This window comes from Papio anubis, chromosome 4 (genome assembly GCF_008728515.1).
Source record: "Papio anubis isolate 15944 chromosome 4, Panubis1.0, whole genome shotgun sequence".
Taxonomy (NCBI): Eukaryota; Metazoa; Chordata; class Mammalia; order Primates; family Cercopithecidae; genus Papio; species Papio anubis.
Genome location: NC_044979.1, coordinates 15,016,306 through 15,034,104, shown reverse-complemented (window position 1 = coordinate 15,034,104; position 17,799 = coordinate 15,016,306). Strand labels below are relative to the sequence as shown.

Below are 17,799 nucleotides of genomic sequence, written 5' to 3'. Positions count from 1 at the left end.
ACATATACACCATGGAATACTATGCAGCCATAAAAAAGAATGAGTTCATGTCCTATTGTGGGGTGGGGGTAGGGGGGAGGGATATCATTAGGAGATATACCTAATGTAAATGATGAGTTAATGGGTGCAGCATACCACCATGGCACATGTATACATATGTAACAAACATGCACATTGCGCACGTGTACCCTAGAACATAAAGTATAATAATATTTTTTTAAAAAACAACAAACAACGAAATACCCAAGTTCAACTCTCACCTCTTCTACCTTCTGGTGGTATGGCCTTTCTCAGAATAATTAAATGCACCATGTTATATTATCACCCCTCTTCTCTTATTCTTGACTGCCCTGTTAGTCTCTTGAGAATTGCTTTCTCCAGTTGTTTATGAGATACAGTCTGCAGAGCAATGTCTCAGCTGCCTCAAAAAGCAGAAGTCCAAAGTAGAAGGACAAGTGTTATGTTCTTTGACTAGTAGTATCCTTGGGTTTCTGTGAATTATTTGGATATTAGGAAAAAGTCCTCTCAGGATATAGTAATTCACTGGATGATTATCTTTTAAACATTTTTAGAAGTGCTTATCTTTCTTGGCGTTATCACATAGCTTGTATTAGAATTAAGATCTTTCTGGGGGATCAGATGCCATTTTAATTAAAAGTCGGAGCATGAATTTTTTTAAGATTATTTTTGAGTCAAGGTCTAGCTATGCAGCCCTGGCTCAAGCTCAGTGGCATGACTGCAGCTGACTGTAGTTTGAACTCCTGAGTCAGGCAGTCCTCTTTCTCAGCCTCCTGAGTAGCTGGGACTGCAAGTACGCTACAACACCTGGCTATTTTTTGTTTTTAGACCAGGTCTCACTCTATCGCCCGGCTAGAGTGCAGTGGCACAGTCTCAGGTCACCGCAATCTCTGCCTCCCAGATTCAAGTCATTCTCCTGCCTCAGCCTCTCAAGGAGCTGGGACCACAGGCACTTGTCACCACATCCAGCTAATATTTGTATTTTTAGTGGAGACAGGGTTTCACCATGTTGGCCAGGATGGTCTCGATCCATCTGCATCAGCCTCCCAACTGGCTAATTTTTAAACTTTTTATTTTTAGAGACAGGGTCTTGCTATGGCATTACGATGTCCAAGCTAGTCTAAGGCTTTTGATAAGTATAACTAAAGTATCCACTGTCAATATTTTCTTTGCGAATTAAATAGCTTAATATAGCTTATTATTTTAGTTTGTATTTCTTTGTTATTGAGACTTTTTTTTCATATGCTAAATGTTATAAAACAAGTTCTACCTTTGTATTTATTTTATTTCTCCATTTTTCTGTTTGCATGTTCACCATTTTCCTATTGATTGGTAAGTGCCCTTTAAATTACCATATAGTGAAATTGACTTTTTGGGGTGTATTAGTTCATTTTCATGTTGCTGATAAAGACATGCCCGAGACTGGGAAGAAAAAGAGGTTTTATTGGACCTACAGTTCCATTTGGCTGGGGAAGTCTCAGAATCATGGCAGGAGGCGAAAGGCACTTCTTACATGGCAACAGAGAAAAATGAGGAAGAAGTAAAAGCAGAAACCCCTGATAAACCCATCAGATCTTGTGAGTCTTATCAACTACCATGAGAACAGCATGAGAAAGACCAGCTACAGTCAACAGAACTGAAATAGTAAGTTTGATGAGGCTGTGAAGAAATTGGAATCCTTGTTCATTGTTGGTTCTTTGCTAGTGGGAATGTAAAATGGTTCGGCTGCGGTGGAGAACAGTTTGGCAGTTTCTTTAAAAAGTTGAACATGCAATTATCATATGACCCAGTGCTTCCACTTCTGGGTAAATGTTCAAAAGAATTGAAAACAGGTATTCAAAAAAAATTTATATTTGAATGTTCATAGTAGCACTATTCACAATAGCAAAAAGGTAGAAACAATTCAAATGTCTGCTAGCTGATGATGTGTTATATCCATACAATGGAATATTATTCAACCATAAAAAGAAGCGAAAGCACTACTACATACTACAATATGGAAAGACCTCAAAAACATGCTAAGTGAGAAATTAGACACAAAAGGCCACATATTGCATGATTCCCTTTATATGAAATGTCCAAAACTGGCATATCCATAGAGACAGAAAGCACGTTAGTGGTGGTCAGGAATGCTTAATGAATGTGGGGTATCCTTTTGGGGTGTTGAACGTGTTTTGGGGCAGATAGAGATGAGGTTGCACAACACTGTGAATTCATTGACTAGATGTCAATGAATTATCCGCTTTAAAATGGCAAAAACTGTGAATCATGTGATATGTGAGCTGTACCTCAATTAAAACGTTTTAATAGCAGTTTTAAAGGGTGCTCTTCATTTCCTGTTTTTCAGCCCTTTAGCTTTGTTGCAATAGATTGAGTAAAAGTTTGAACTGTTCTCAATTTATGTGTTTTTTTTGTTGTTGTTGTTGTTTCTTTGCTTGTTTTGGTTTGTTTGTTTTCTTTTGTGGTCAAGACAAACCAGAGATTCATAATATTTAGTTAAGGAGATGTTTTATTTAGTCTGACTTTAAAAGATTATTTTAAACATTTTTCAGAATAAATTATCACTGCTTTGCTTTATAATCTAGGATTTTAGAGCTCAAAAATTTGTGTATTAAAAGAGCAGAACAAAACTATCCCCAATGAGGAAGCAGGATTCTTTCTTGGCTGAATCCCATGGCTCACTCTAATCATGCATAGCATGGCCTCCCAGTCAGGATGAGCTCTGAGCATAGCCCTCAATGTTCACAAGAGGATATCCTTAGATCTGATTGTGTACAAGATGTTTGTTTGAGGTCCTGCACATCTGACTTTCTGGCCAGCAATTTGCCACCACTGCAAATTTGAAAGGGAAACAAGCAGAGGGACACTCATGTGACTGGCACACAGCCCAGTCATACTTATCAGAACTGAGAGATCATTACTGTGACTTTGGCTCCAAACCCATGGGTGAATCCACCACCCTAGTGAGCCAGGCTGGACCATGTGTGAGTTACTGGGGTGGCCTTTGCATCTCTGACCTAAGGCCTGTTTGATCTCATGGGCACAGTGAACTTTGTAACTTAAAGCTTTTTTCCCCCCTTTTCTCACTTACTACAGAAACATGTATTTAAATATTTTTACCAAGAAATAGACTTTTTTGGAGTATGTTTTGTGCACTGCCCTGACTTCTAATTTAATCTTTCTTCCTAATTCATGTACACTGGTATGTCTTTTCTCCTCCCTCCCCCTTCCTTTCATTTAAGAAAACGAATATATTTCATTTAACTTTCTGTAGGGTGCATGTATTTTTAAGTTGTTGTAACTCACATTGGGAATAAGGCATGGGCCAAAGATAAAGTCTGGATAAAATCCATTTTTCTATTACCTCAAAAGAGAGTAGTACAGATTGTGGTCCTCCCACTTGTTCCCTTACACACACACATACACATACACACACATGCAGATGCACACACATACACACACATGCCTACACATGTTATACTGGAGAGCACAGTCCAATGCCCACTGTCTCCAGAGTGAGGCCCTCTCGTTACCCAAACCACTCTCTAATGTTTTAATTCAGAGCTTGTCATCAGAACTCGACTCAGAGCTGCCTTCACATCCTTGTTCCGCAGACTGTATATGAGAGGATTCAACATGGGGGTCGCCACAGTATAAAAGAGCACCACTATCTTTTCCTGCTCAGCTGAGGCCATGGAACGAGGCTGCATGTAGGTGAAGAGGGCCATCCCATAGGATATTGAGACCACAGTGAGGTGGGAGGCACAGGTCCCGAAGGCCTTGCGGCGCCCCTGGGTGGAGCGGATCCGCAGGATGGCAACTATGATGTGGGTGTAGGACAGTGAGACCAGGCAGCCGGGCACCAGCAGCACCACCACACTGGAGGCCACTATGACCACCTGATTGAAGGTGACGTCCACGCAGGCCAACCTGACCAGTGCCAGTGTCTCACAGGCCACATGGTTCAACACGTTGTGCCCACAGGTGGGCAGGTACATGGTCAGTGCCGTCTCCATAGCAGAATTATCCAGGCCCACTAGCCAAGAGACAGCTGCCAGTGCCACGCAGAGCCTTGGCCTCATCACTGCTATGTAACACAGGGGGTCGCAGACAGCCACATAGCGGTCATAGGCCATTGCGGCTAGCAGCAAAAACTCAGTCCCTCCGAGGGCCAGGGAGAAAAAGAGCTGGGTCCCACATTGGGCAAAGGAGATGGTCTTCTTCTCCAGGAGGAAGTGCACCAGCATCTGAGGGACCCCGCTGGAGGTGTAGCAGATGTCCACAAGTGAGAGGTGGCAGAGGAAGAAATACATGGGCAGGTGGAGTCTCACGTCCAGCCAGATCAGGAGCAGGATGAGCCCGTTGCCCAGCAGGGTCAGCAGGTAGGTGGCCCCAAATAAGACAAAGAGTCCAGCCTGGGTTTGCCTGTCACTGGAGAGACCCATTAGGATGAACTCACTCACCCAGGTTACGTTGTCCCTTCCCAGTTGGGACATTGAACCTCACTTCTTCAATCTAGGTGGTTAGGAGGGAATGCAAAGGTCTTGGCAGAAAGGACATTTGGATTCTGACACTAAACCAAATTCTGAGAGATTCTGAAGGACAAAGTCCCCGTTTTGGCCATCCTTTCACGTCTAGGACTCAGCAGTTACAGTTGTGTACGAGGTAATCTGTCAATGTAGAAAGAATGATAGAGAAGAAAGGATGAGAGAAGGAAAGAAAAACTAAGGAAAGACAATAGAAAAATGGAAAAGGAGGGAAGGAATATGGAAGATAGGAAAGAAAGGAAGGATTCTTCACCGTGGGGTAGCAGTGGGTAAAGTATTGTAATCAGACACTTGAGAACCATAGGGATGTCCTGGACTTTCTCAGCTCATTTCTTAACTCTGGATTGGGCTGCTCTTCATGCTTCTTCTAGGGCCTACCAAGTCCAGACAGGAATCCTCTCACGTCCTTTTCATTTCTCCCACAAGTCCAGATAAAGCTGAAGTCCTTGAAACCAATATCTACTAATCCCCAGCTGGTGTGCCAGGGTCTGTGCCAGGCATTGGTTACCTGCCTGTGAGCAAGAAAGATAGAAACATGGGCCCTTGTTTTCTTGGTTCTTATAAATTTATCTAGGGACACACAGATTACAGCCATAATTACAAACAATTAATTAAGTATAATTGTACTAAGTGCTATGAAGGAGAAGAAGAACAAGGTTAGTATTTGGCTAATTAAATTTGGAGCTTTGTAATTAAATTACTGTGGTAGTTATGCCTTACTCCTTAATAACATGCAATTTATATAGTGAGTTTCAGGCATTTATTTAGATGTTTAAACAAGTGGTTAACAAAGTAATGTGATGCAAGCGTTTGAAAACCAATGATAGTCATGTGTTACTACTGAGTATGAGGTCATGGAAACCCCCTGAAACTTTTCAGAGTGAATTCTCTCTTGTCAGCTAAGGTTGTACCAGGTCATCCCTCTTCTACCATGCTGACTGGTCCTCTTGAGAAATAGAATTAAGTGCCATCACTTTTTCTTAATAGAAATATAATCTCCAGGTATATTTCCTGCTCTTAAACATATTTAGTTAATAAACTAATTCATTTATTAGCACATTATTGAGTATATCAGGTACTATACTTTCAACCAACCTCTAGGAAATTCTGCCTTTCAATATTAGGAATTTGCATTTAGAAAATCAGCCGTGCCAGAGGATCAAATAATAAATTTAAAAAAAGTGGATTTTGATCAAATCTGAGAATCTAATGAGAGCATGTTTGTGCAAGCCACTACAGCCAGAGGACAAATGCTGTACATCAGCATTAAGAAAACCAGAGCAGAAACGTAGAGTAAAATGCAAGAGAGCTGAAATGCATAATTCAATTTATATTTCTTTTGGCTGGAAACATTGGTGGAGGGAGAGAGCAGAGAGGACCTGGATGGAGTTGGCATCTTGTCACCATTCAGCCCTGGCCCTACAGTGGCCAGAAGGTGTCACTGTAGAAACTGCTAAGAATAGAAACTGGCCTTGGGTTTGCAAGGTTGGAGGTCAGTTTCTAGGGTCAGAGCCAGGGGCTGGAATTTTGACTACCGCCCCAGGGAGATGGTTCCCTTGCATCAGCAGAAGTAACTCAATGCTGATCTACTGTGATCGGTAGGCTGCTTGTTACTACAGAGAGAATCTTCACCTTCAGAGCTGGCCTCATGGATTGAGATACCCTCCAGAAGGTAACCACAACTGTTTAAAAAGAAAAGAAATATAGAGGCTAAGTGTTTCATTCCTTTCATTTTACAAACAAGGAAACCAAGGAATAGGGCTAAGGTGATTTACCCAGGTCTCAGATCTACCTGGAGACTACGCTGGAACAAGGGTCAGGGCTGCCCTGCACATCTAGCTCTCTCCAAGCCCGTCAGTGAAGGGCGGGAAGGAGTTCTGAAAAGCTGTGGTCTAGGAAGGGAGGCACCTGAGGAACCTCAGTCAGGAAGCTCAGGACAGCCATCTATCCTTGAAGAGAAAAACATGTGGTGTGTGGGTAAAGCTTTAAATGAGAAGTCAAGGGGTCTGAGTTTGAGTTTGCCTCTTCCATTAGTCTGCTATGTGCAACTTACTAGACCTCTCTGAGCCTCACTTTCTTCATTTGAAATGCATGAATAATAATAATGCTTATCTCACAATATCTTAAGTAAGATCAGATGAACAAATGAATATGAATGTGCTTTGTAAAGTGCTAAGTAAACATAAGTGGCTGTTACTATGCTGAACAAGTCCAAATTACAGAGGTAAAGTCTACCCAGTGCCATGGGGACAAGAAACAATATGAATATGTGCTATAAAGGTCAAAAAGTTAACAGAATGTGGGTCATAAAGCCCCTTGAAATAAATTATGTTGCTTAAACCACCTAAATACGGAGAGCTTGTTAAATATAGTGAAGAATCAAAGTAGAGGATTCACCTGTACTCAACGGGTGGGTAGTGCATGCTCTGCACACAGTGCGAGCTTAGTACTATTTTATTCCAATACATTTTGGTGATGTTTTTAGATGATGAAAAACTATTTTTATTGATAGGTGGCCTTGTTCTTAGCTTTTTGGGACAGAGAATTTTATTCCACTTTTCTCACCTTGGTAAACATGTACTGAGCACTGATCAGTGCCTGGTCCAGTGGAAGGTACTGGGATAACAAATCAATCGGTCTGGTCTCCCTCTTCAGAACTCAGCCTGCAGGGAGACTAGAAAGAGTGAGTCATCATGACCTTATCAGAGAGTTTTCAGAGGAAGCTTGATGAAGACATCTGGTGAGAGGAGACATAGAGTCTGGCTAAGTAATCAGCTCAGCAGATCTGTAGAAATAATAAAGTAGAAACAAAAAAACAAAACAAAACAAAAACAAGAAATAGTGCTCTTGCCTCTTGAAAAAGTAGATGAGGTTTAAGGCATGCTAAGATTCATATAAGGAGGCCTGAGCTTCAAGTTGTATCAGTAAACCATCTACGTATCCATTGGGTACATTGCTACATTTTAAAGTCACAGTTTCTTCATCTACAGAATGAGCAAGTTAGATTAGGTTAGATTTCTTCCAGCTCTAAAGATTTGTGATAAGTGAATATACATAATCTGTGGTTTAAAACAGTATAGAAGGGAAAAATAGATCCGTTGGTTTTTGGTTGCTCTAAGCATGCATAGCTAGTGGGACTGTAGGCAATGAGATGAGTTAGTGGGTTTTGGGTTCAAAGGATTCAGATTGCACACATAGCTGATTGGGGAGGTGTCAATGAACGGGACTAATTGACTCAAAACCAGAGACTAAGGAAACGGGGAAGAGGACTACACCAGTAGAAATGGCAAAACTACTTGGGCCAAGGCTGAAAGGCTAGTAGCCTTCTGATATGTAAGCCTCCTTCCAAAGTTTGTCCCTGGTAATTCCTGGATTGGGATGACCCCTAACACCAAGTTTTCTGCCAGATCTGGGACCAAACTTGCCCTAGTTCCATAGGGATTATGCTTCCCGATGGTTGAGAATATTCAACATCTTCTTTATCAAGAAAAGATGAAGGTCTATATATATATCTTTGGTTCTTATACCAATCCTAGCCCTTCTCTATTCCTTCTTGTCTCCAACAGAATAGAAATGCCTCAAGGACAAGAAAAGAGCATTTTGACTTCCATTCTTTAGTTTTTAAAATGTGTATCTACATATACTGAGCACTTCAGTTTATGCTGTTGATTTGATGACTGACAAGAACTAGGATTCTATCAAGTGGCTTGAAAACACTGATATGCGTCATCTAGGTCCTGGGAAGAATTCAAAGAGCCTCCAACTACAACCAGTGAGAAAAACACAGTGGAGGATCACAAAACAGTCCTGGGTGCTCCCAGGGATTTGGGCTTTATCCTCCCACCACCTTCTCTTAGCCTTCCTTGTGGGTGACTCACCAAAGCTGAGTGCTCAAGTGCTCACTTCATGCACAGGACATATTGAGTGTGGAGATGTACACCTCTTGGAAAGTCCTTGATACAGTTATTCATCCTCTTCTTGGGGATGCAGGTTTTACTTTGTCGGTTTTAGCAGATAACTTTTCAGAATTTAGGCATCCCCAGAGGGCAATTACTTGCTCTTGGTGTGTTTCTTAGTCATTCTTCCCCACAGCTACTTCTCTGCAACCACAGCTCCCCTCTCTGCTAAGTTCCCTGTGGAATACATATTCTAAAAACATTTTATTTCAACTTTTAATTGTCCTTCTAGTTCCTAGCATAATGAGCCATTCTCTGACTCTTTTATATCTTTTACTTCCTTTAAATGCTGTGGCATCACTGAGGACTTTTGGTAGAAGTTGAGAGACAAACATTTACTTTCCTGATCTGGTGGAAGAGACTGAAAGTAATTGAGAAAGGAAAGAGAAGCTAAAATTTTAGAACCTTATCCCCTTCCTAAAGGAAGAAAATGAAAGCACCTTCGCTCCTCCTCCCACACACCTAGTTTTAGTGACAGTGACATCTAGTTTTAGAGTAGTGAGGACGCATTGCACATTAGAACCATCACATCCATGGCCTGGGAGCCATTGAGAAGTCCCAAGTTCACAGTCATTAAAATAGTTCTGCAGGTTCCTTGATGGTCTCCCACATCACATTTCTGTTGTGTTTCCTTTGCATATTTTGATATTACTAGAAGTTTTTTTCTTTATCAGCTTTCTTAATACTGATCTCCCAGGTCTTGGCCATCTTCCACAAAGTTTTAATTTCTTCACTGAAATTGCTAGAAGGAGCAGAGGAAACAATGGGTCGGGATGAGGTTTTATTCCCAGTATTTATCTATTCATTTCTATAGTAATGGAATATGGGTCTTTGGTAAAATGGGGAGAAAAAAGAGAGACATCAGTGTGTAACCCACTAAATTTATTTTAATAACAGTTGGCCAATATTGCAAGATAAAGGTTTACTTACCTGGAAGATTTGTCATTGTAATGACAATGGACTAGGGAACTGTTGTTTAACTTCATGCTCTTCCCCTTTGGGCAAGACCTGAAGAATCTTGGGTTTATCTCTGCTGCTTCCACTGCCCAGGTAAACTCAGGACCTCAAGAGGCCTGAAGCTTTCCCCACCTCAAGGTCTGTGGTTAGAAAAAACTGCTAGAACTTCTGACTGAGAGTTGTAGCCAAAGGTTAAGAAGCAGAGCAGCAGTAAAAAGAAAACCAAGGGCACCATGAGGGGGAAGAAGAAGAGAATGACACCTGAGAGGTGGGACCCCTGATGCACTCCAAAGGCAGACTCGGTATGAGCTGACACAGGCGACTCCAGTGTAAAGGAAAAGAACTGTTGGGAACCATCCTCTGCACTACCTCCTACTCATCTAATAAAAATGTTTCCCTGCTGGTAAAAAAGACAAATGCATCCTTCTTACTTTTCCAAGCACTAAGGTTACAGATAATATGTAACTAGTTATTTTTTTTTTACAAAGTAGGTTAGAAAATAGTAGGAAAAATAACATATATACAGTGGGATGTATATAAAGATTGAAAAGTAGAAAAAGAACAGGTAGGATGACCAAAAATGTCAACGGGTTAATCTCTGGATAATAGGATTATAGATATTTTTGTTTTCTTATTTTTAGCTTATCAATATTGATATGGCTTGAATTTGTGTCCCCGCCCAAATCTCATGTCAAACTGTAATCCCCATTGTTGGAGGAGGGACCTGGTGGGAGGTGATTGGATCATGGGGGCAGATTTCCCTCTTGTTGTTTTCCAATAGTAAGTAAGTTCTCACAAGATCTGGTTGTTTGAAAGTGTGTGGCACCTCCCTACTCTCTCTCTTCCTCCTGCTCCGGCCGTGTAAGACAAGCCTGCTTTGCCTTCGCCTTCCACCATGATTATAAGTTTCCTGAGGCCTCCTCTCCATGCTTCCTGAACAGTCTGTGGAACTGTGAGTCAATTAAACCTCTTTTCTTTATAAATTACCAGTCTCAGGTAGTTCTTTAGAGCAATGCGAGAACAAACTAATACAAATATTTTTAAATGTTTATAATAAACACATATTTTTCTCTAATAGGAATCCAAATGAAATTTTTAAAATTCACATATCTGATAGAGACATAGCACACCGAGATTGTGATATTAGGAAATCAACTTGCTGTCTTAATGCCTGGCACTACTGAATAGCCTTTGGGCAACACACGTGAGCGTTCAGGGGTAGAGGAAATATACAATTAAAATTGTATCTCAGCAAAGTAGATGTAACTATAGGTTTTGGACTATTTATACCATAAAAGATAAATCTGTAAATATCCTATAGTGGCAAACACCCTGGACTAGAGGCAGGACAACGGGTTTTACTATGGCTTTAGTACAAATAGCTCTATGACTTTTGACAAGTCACCTAATCTCCCTGGGTCTTAGTTTCTTAGTTTGTAAAACAAAGTGGTTGGTTTGGACCTAAAGGTCCTGCAGTTTTGGAAGTCTTTGTTTTTCAGTGTGTACATTACAACATTTTCCTTTCTTTCTAGATTCTAGATTCTGAGGTCTAAGACTAAAGTTATTCCACCACGAGTTCCAAACTGGACTTAAGGAGACAGGAAGAATCATTTTCTTTGAGATTGACTAATACCAGGAGTTTCATTGAAGAAGGCAATGAAAGACCCACAGCCTTGGACATAATTGATTTCCTGTGATATCTCTGTGGGCCCAGGCCTGCTGCTTACCTGGATCTTTGCCCTCTTTCACTCCTTTGGAACTGCCCCACCACTACCTACTTTCCTACTCTCTCCTTCCCCACCCCAATATCTCCTTGCCAGAAGACTTTCCTGTTTCTAGCAATAGTTTAGTTCACTCCCAGGGAACTACTATATCTGGTTCTCAGTTACTAACCTTTCCATTCAGTTCTTTCCATTCCATTTTTTACCAGAATTAATGTTTCTTCATCTTTCTCCAGTGAAATGTAAAAGGTACCTTCTGGGAAGCATTTTGCTGGGACTGATGACTGCTATGCTTGACAGCAGCTTCAGCAGCCTCAGATATAACTCATCATGAATTAGCTCTGCCATGACTGGGTTAGAATACCCTTCTGTTTCCTATATCTACATGTAGGAAAAATTTAAAGTGGCGTTTCTATGCTTTGGTCTTTTTTCTGTACATACCCAATAATGACTTAGGGGAAAGCACTTAAGTGATAGTGATGGGGATGAGTAACTAAAATTCAATGAACACTAAAAGCTTTATAAGAATCATCTCATTGAAACTTTACATAATTTCCTTATTATGTATTAACAATTGACTAGGCACTACACATTCCATTCCTAGAAAAGAAGTCTTTCCATAATAAATTACAAGTGCAAACATGAGGTCCAGGACAATTTTTACTTCAAGATCAACTTGTCTATATGCTGGGATAATGAATTTGAATACTCTTTACTGGTATTCCCTGAAGACGTAGCTATTTTGTTTTCTATAATGATCTTACCTTCTTGAGTCTCCATTCTGTTGGGTACTATAGAAAGAAGACAAAAAGCAAACCATATAATATACCAATTAAAGCATATCTTAAGTTTTTTTTACAGTATAAATGGTCTCTGTTAACTTAAAATGATCTTTCCAGGTAAATATTTAATTAATTTGAAGTTCTACCTTATATCAGAGTGGTTTATTTCTTTTTCTTCTTTATCAACGGGGCTTCTGGGTATAAGACAAAACCTGATAGTACTGACTCGTGGGGCTTTGGACGGATGTGTAGAATCACTCTTATTCAATGCCAGTCTTGGTGCTGGTTTCTGCAACTGGACAACCACTCTTATCTTTGCATATTCACTTGGCAGGTTTCTGTCGAGACACAGTTTATGTGGATCCAGCCTATGTCATCCACTGCTGGAGGCTGTGGCCAAGGAACCCATGGACTGTTTGTTGTCTTGGCTTTGTCAGGGCTTGGTGGCCATCTTCTTGTTGAAATGGTCCCACTTCTGGTTTTCCAACGCTGTGATTCCCCCAAACACACACACATCACCTCCCAGACATGACTGATTTCTTCTGGAGCCCTGAGTTGGGAAGTCCATTCTGTAGCCCTCAGTGATATGGCCACATTTTCTCCACCAAGTTGATCCCATCTGGCACGTTCTTTGATTGAGCTTCCAGCTGCTTTCTGTATCTGCTATCTGCACCTCCCATTTGAGGCACACAGGAGCTTGAGGCATGCATTCCATAGTCTAGGGAGCCAGGAGCATGCTCAGATTGACTTGCCTGCCACCCTCCTTCACTGCTGCTTTTCTATCGTCCCTCAACACCTGTGGAGTTTCTGGGTCGCCCTGAACAACAGTCTCTTGGTAGGACTCTGAATGGTGATCAGGAAAGTATTTCTACCTTTGGCCTCTTCTTATCCTACCTCTTCATCCTCAGGGCCTCAGTCCCTTGGAGGGCTGGTTAGAACACATATATTTGATTGTCTGCTTCTTCTACTTTTCTCTTCCTTTATTTATTCCCAAGCCTGTGTCAGAAAGAAAAGGTTTTGCCCCCTAATGAAATGGAAGATTTCCCTTATGTCATATCCTGAGTTTCCTAGTTTATCAAAATCTCAGTGTTCAAATCCAAAGCTTTGGGTTTTGAGGTAGGTGCCTCAGGACTTCAGAAATTTGGAATTAATAAAGAAAAAATAGATTGATCTATTTTTCTTTAAGTGTTATCCTTGTGCCTGCAATTCTCCATATGGTGTCCATCTTGGACAGGGAATTGGGCGTCTCTTCTTTTTGTTATTTAGCTCGTCCTGCTGAAACACAGGCAGGACAGGGCACACTGCAGCAGCAAGCAGCTACAAGGTAATCAGATTCTGAGCACTAAACACAAGGCACATGGAATATTTTCCTTTCCTTTTCTTTCTTTTCTTTTTTTAAATTTATTTATTTTTTTGAGACGGAGTCTCACTCTGTCAACCAGGCTGGAATGCAGTGATGCAATCTCGGCTCACTGCAGCCTCCGCCTCCTGGGTTCAAGTGATTCTTCTGCCTCAGCCTCCTGAGTAGTTGGGACTACAGGCACCTGTCACCATGCCTGGATAATTTTTTATTATTATACTTTAAGTTCTAGGTTTGTTACATATGTATGCATGTGCCATATTGGTGTGCTGCACCCATTAACTCGTCATTTACATTAGGTATATCTCCTAATGCCATCCCTTCCCCCTACCCCCACCCCATGACAGGCCCCAGTGTGTGATGTTCTCCTTCCTGTGTCCAAGTGTTCTCTTTGTTCAATTCCCACCTATGAGTGAGAACATGCAGTGTTTGGTTTTTTGTCCTTGTGACAGTTTGCTGAGAATGATGGTTTCCAGCTTCATCCATGTCACTACAAAGGACATGAACTCGTCCTTTTTTATGGCTGCATAGTATTATTCCATAGTGTATATGTGGCACATTTTCTTAATCCAGTCTATCATTGATGGACATTTGGGTTGGTTCCAAGTCTTTACTATTGTGAACAGTGCCACAATAAACGTATGTGTGCATGTGTCTTGATAGCAGCATGATTTATAATCCTTTGGGTATATCCCCAGTAATGGGATGGCTGGGTCAACTGGTATTTCTAGTTCTAGATCCTTGAGGAATCGCCACACTGTCTTCCACAGTGGTTGAACTAGTTTACAATCCCACCAACAGTGTAAAAGTGTTCTTATTTCTCCACATCCTCTCCAGCACCTGTTGTTTCCTGACTCTTTAATGATTGCCATTCTAACTGGTGTGAGACGGTGTCTCACTGTGGTTTTGATTTGCATTTCTCTGATGGCCAGTGATGATGAGCATTTTTTCATGTGTCTGTTGGCTGCATAAATGTCTTCTTTTGAGAAGTGTCTGTTCATATCCTTTGCCCACTTTCTGATGGGGTTGTTTGTTTTTTTCTTGTAAATTTGTTTGAGTTCTTTGTAGGTTCTGGATACTAGCCCTTTGTCAGACGAGTAGATTGTAAAAATTTTCTCCCATTCTGTAGGTTGCCTGTTCACTCTGATGGTAGTTTCTTTTGCTGTGCAGAAGCTCTTTAGTTTAATTAGATCCCATTTGTCAATTTTGGCTTTTGTTGCCATTGCTTTTGGTGTTTTAGACATGAAGTCCTTGCCCATGCTTATGTCCTGAATGGTATTGCCTAGGTTTTCTTCTATGGTTTTTATAGTTTTAGGTCTAACATTTAAGTCTTTAATCCATCTTGAATTATACCTGGATAATTTTTGTATATTTAGTAGAGATGGGGTTTCATCATGTTGGCCACGCTGGTCTTGAACTCCTGACCTCAGGTGATCGGCCCATCTTGGCCTCCCAGAGTGCTGGGATTACAGGCTTGAGCCACCGCACCTGGCCGACGTGGAATATTTTTCTAAAGCAGCCTGTTTGATTCTTTTTGAAAGGTCCTTCTCAGTTTCCCCAGCCTGATACGGACTCAGCTCTAAAGACGGGACAGAGTCTGTGTCATGTCTCAGGAGTGAGGAAAGGAAAACGTTGTTCTGTCACATTCAGAACAATTCTGCAAGGTGGACAGAGACTGGGCCAGAGGTAGACAGCTGGTAAAGAACCAGTCAAGATGGGATATGCCTGATGTCAAATTTCAAATATTGGACATTTTTCGCTAGATCATGCTGCCTCTCACATTGCTTTATAAAAGAAAGTGGTTGCAAGCGGCTAGGCACGGTTCCTGACACCTGTAATCCCAGCACTTTGGGAGGCCAAGGTGGGCCGATCATGAGGTCAGGAGATCGAGACCATCCTGGCTAACATGGTGAAATCCCGTCTCTACTAAAAATACAAAAAATTAGCTGGGTGTGGTGGCATGCGCCTGCTGTAGTCCTAGCTACTTGGGAGGCTGAGGCAGGAGAATCACTTGAACCCAGGAGGTGGAGGTTGCAGTGACCTGAGATCATGCCACTGCACTCCAGCCTGGGAGACAGAGTGAGACTCCATCTCAAAAAAAAAAAAAAAAAAATGGTTGCAATGGAAGAAGGCGAAGGTCTCTTGATGCTCTGGCATTGTGGAATTCCACACAGAAGCTTGCAAAAGCAGAAGCAGTGTCTTTCTGCTGTCAAGATCTTTTCCATGATTGAATTAAGCAAAGTGACATATCTTAATATTCAAAAGGAGTAGAGAAACGAGTTCTGGCTGGGTGTTTCCTGCTGTTTAGATATAATTTGCTTCCTGGCCTTAAGTTAAGGAAGCTGACTCGCTTTTATTTCTAGAGCCTTCTGGCTCCCCTCCAGGCCTAAGCATTTGCCTCAATTATTTCCTAACATTTTGGACCTGGTGATAGGCTGAATAATGGCCCTGCACATGTGTCCACCTTCTGTCCTAATCTCCCAAGTCTATGACTGTTATCTTCTATAGCAAAAGGGATTTTGCAGAGGTGATTAAGTATTTTGAGATGGGGAGAGTATCCTGGGTTAGCCAGGTTTGCCCAATATAATCATGAGGGTCTTCAGAGAGAGAGGCAGGAACATCAGCATCAGATCTTTCTGCCTCTGTCTCCTCTTTAGAGCCAAGCCCATATCAAGCTGGGGAAATTGTGAAGGGCCTTTTACAAAGAATCAAACAGGCTACTTTAGAAAACTACTCCACATGCCTTCTGTTTAATGCTTGCAGTCTGATTATGTTGTAGCTGCTTGGTGCTGTGGTGTGCCCTATCCTGGCTGCATTTCTTCACTCCCTTCCCTGCTCACATAGATCCACAGCCCCAGTCGACTGTATCCATGAAAGAACTGAATGGAACAGGATGACTGACAACCCACACCAAAGGTCAAGAGATGTGAAGATAGAAGCGAGAAGTTAGAATGACGTGAGGAAGAGGTCACAAGCCCAGGAATGCAGGCAGCCACTAAAAGCTGAAAAAGGCAAGGAAATGAGTTTTCCTCTGAAGCTGCCAGAAGGAACAAGCCCAGCCAATGCCTTGACCCTAGCCCAGTAAAATTGATTTTGAACTTCTGACTTCCAGAACTGTGAGAGAATAAATTTATGTTGTTTTAAGTTACAAATGTATGGCAATTCGCTGTAGCAGCAATGGGAAACTAACACAGATTCTAACCTCTTTTCTTACTCCCATCCCAGGTTGCCCTGGGGTTAATTTATGATTAAAGATCCTCCAGCTTTGTTCTCTATACTTTCTCTTGTCTTCTCGAGTCTGATCTCCTTCTTGCTCTCCAAGTGCTTCCAGGTTGCATCACTGCACATCAACGGAGCAGTTAGACCTGTCTCTGTCCCCTGCTCTAACCCGTGAGGAGTCAGAAGGAGTCTAGTGGGGGTCAGGCAGGGGAGGGACGTGAGGAAGCTAGGAAGGTTTGAGAAGAGAGAAGAAGCCAACATCCCCCACTTTAAGCTCTTGGGGTTGGGAGTGAGAAGAAGCTTTATCTTAAAACAAGGTTTAGAGTTTTGATTTTACCTTGGGCTGGATATTTTCAAGACTGCAATGAGAATGTTTTGGGGACTTAAAGTGAATGAAAATGTTTTGATTTTCTGGAAGGAACGAGAACATTTATGCTAGCTGTTATGGATTTAGTCCAAGGCAAGGGGAAGGACTAGCCCCATGGTGCAGGTTTGAGGGTATGGAGATGAGAAAGAACACAGCTCTTTTCTGATTACACTTTGTGAATTCATCTTGTTCAATAAACCAGCTCCCCTTAGTTTCTACAATAGATTTGAGGTCTTGTGGTCTGGGACCTGGGAATTCCATCCTGGCTGTGACATATTCCCAAGATTTTCAAATCTTTTCCAGTGTCAGATGCACTCTGTGTAGTGGAGGTTGTTTCATGTACTTAACCCACCAAGACTCCTCTGGAGGCAGCATAGCCTGGTGGCTAAAGGTATAGGTTCTAGACCCTGAATGCGCAAGTCTGAATCTTGGTTCCTACCTTGTGCATTTGCAGCAATGGGCAAGTTAAAGTCTCTACTGCCTCAGTTTCTTCTGATGTAAAATGGGGAGGATGGTAATACCTGACTCACTGGTTTTTGTGAAGATTAAATGAGATGATCCATGCAGAGCACTTAGCACAGTGTCCAGTTCATGATAAGCCCTCAATGAATAGTAGGTATTTTTCTGTCGAAATGCTTTGAAGAGTTTAGAAGAAAGGTGCTAGTCAAGCCAATGCTAGAAACAGAGATTAATTTTTATTTCCTCACACATTTACTTCTATCCTGCTGTGCCTTGTAAACTGAACATTTTCACATTTTTCTCCTTTGCAAAATACAAACTGTTCCAACAGTTCTCTGCCTCAGACCTGAAGTGTTTTATGCCATCCTTGGGAGGTTGTGAGAGATATTTTGGAAGCACCTTTTTAGAAGCTC

The 17,799-nt window shown here is 41.6% G+C and overlaps 1 long non-coding RNA gene and 1 other non-coding gene across 6 annotated transcripts in view; both read left to right on the top strand.

Annotated features, from left to right (window-relative positions):
- The window catches only part of LOC103883311, a 90,311-nt gene that overhangs the window by 52,169 nt on the left and 20,343 nt on the right, over positions 1-17,799 (top strand). The window lies entirely within an intron of this gene.
- On the top strand, positions 1,564-11,844 carry LOC116274454. Of its 3 annotated transcripts, none has more exons than XR_004183098.1 (3): positions 1,564-1,662; positions 3,581-4,400; positions 11,011-11,844. It is a non-coding gene; the product is annotated as an uncharacterized LOC116274454 (long non-coding RNA). The 3 variants fall into 3 exon arrangements; XR_004183097.1 differs by lacking the exon at positions 11,011-11,844 and having other exon boundaries at positions 3,581-3,728; positions 4,248-10,446; XR_004183096.1 differs by lacking the exon at positions 11,011-11,844 and adding an exon at positions 8,132-10,446.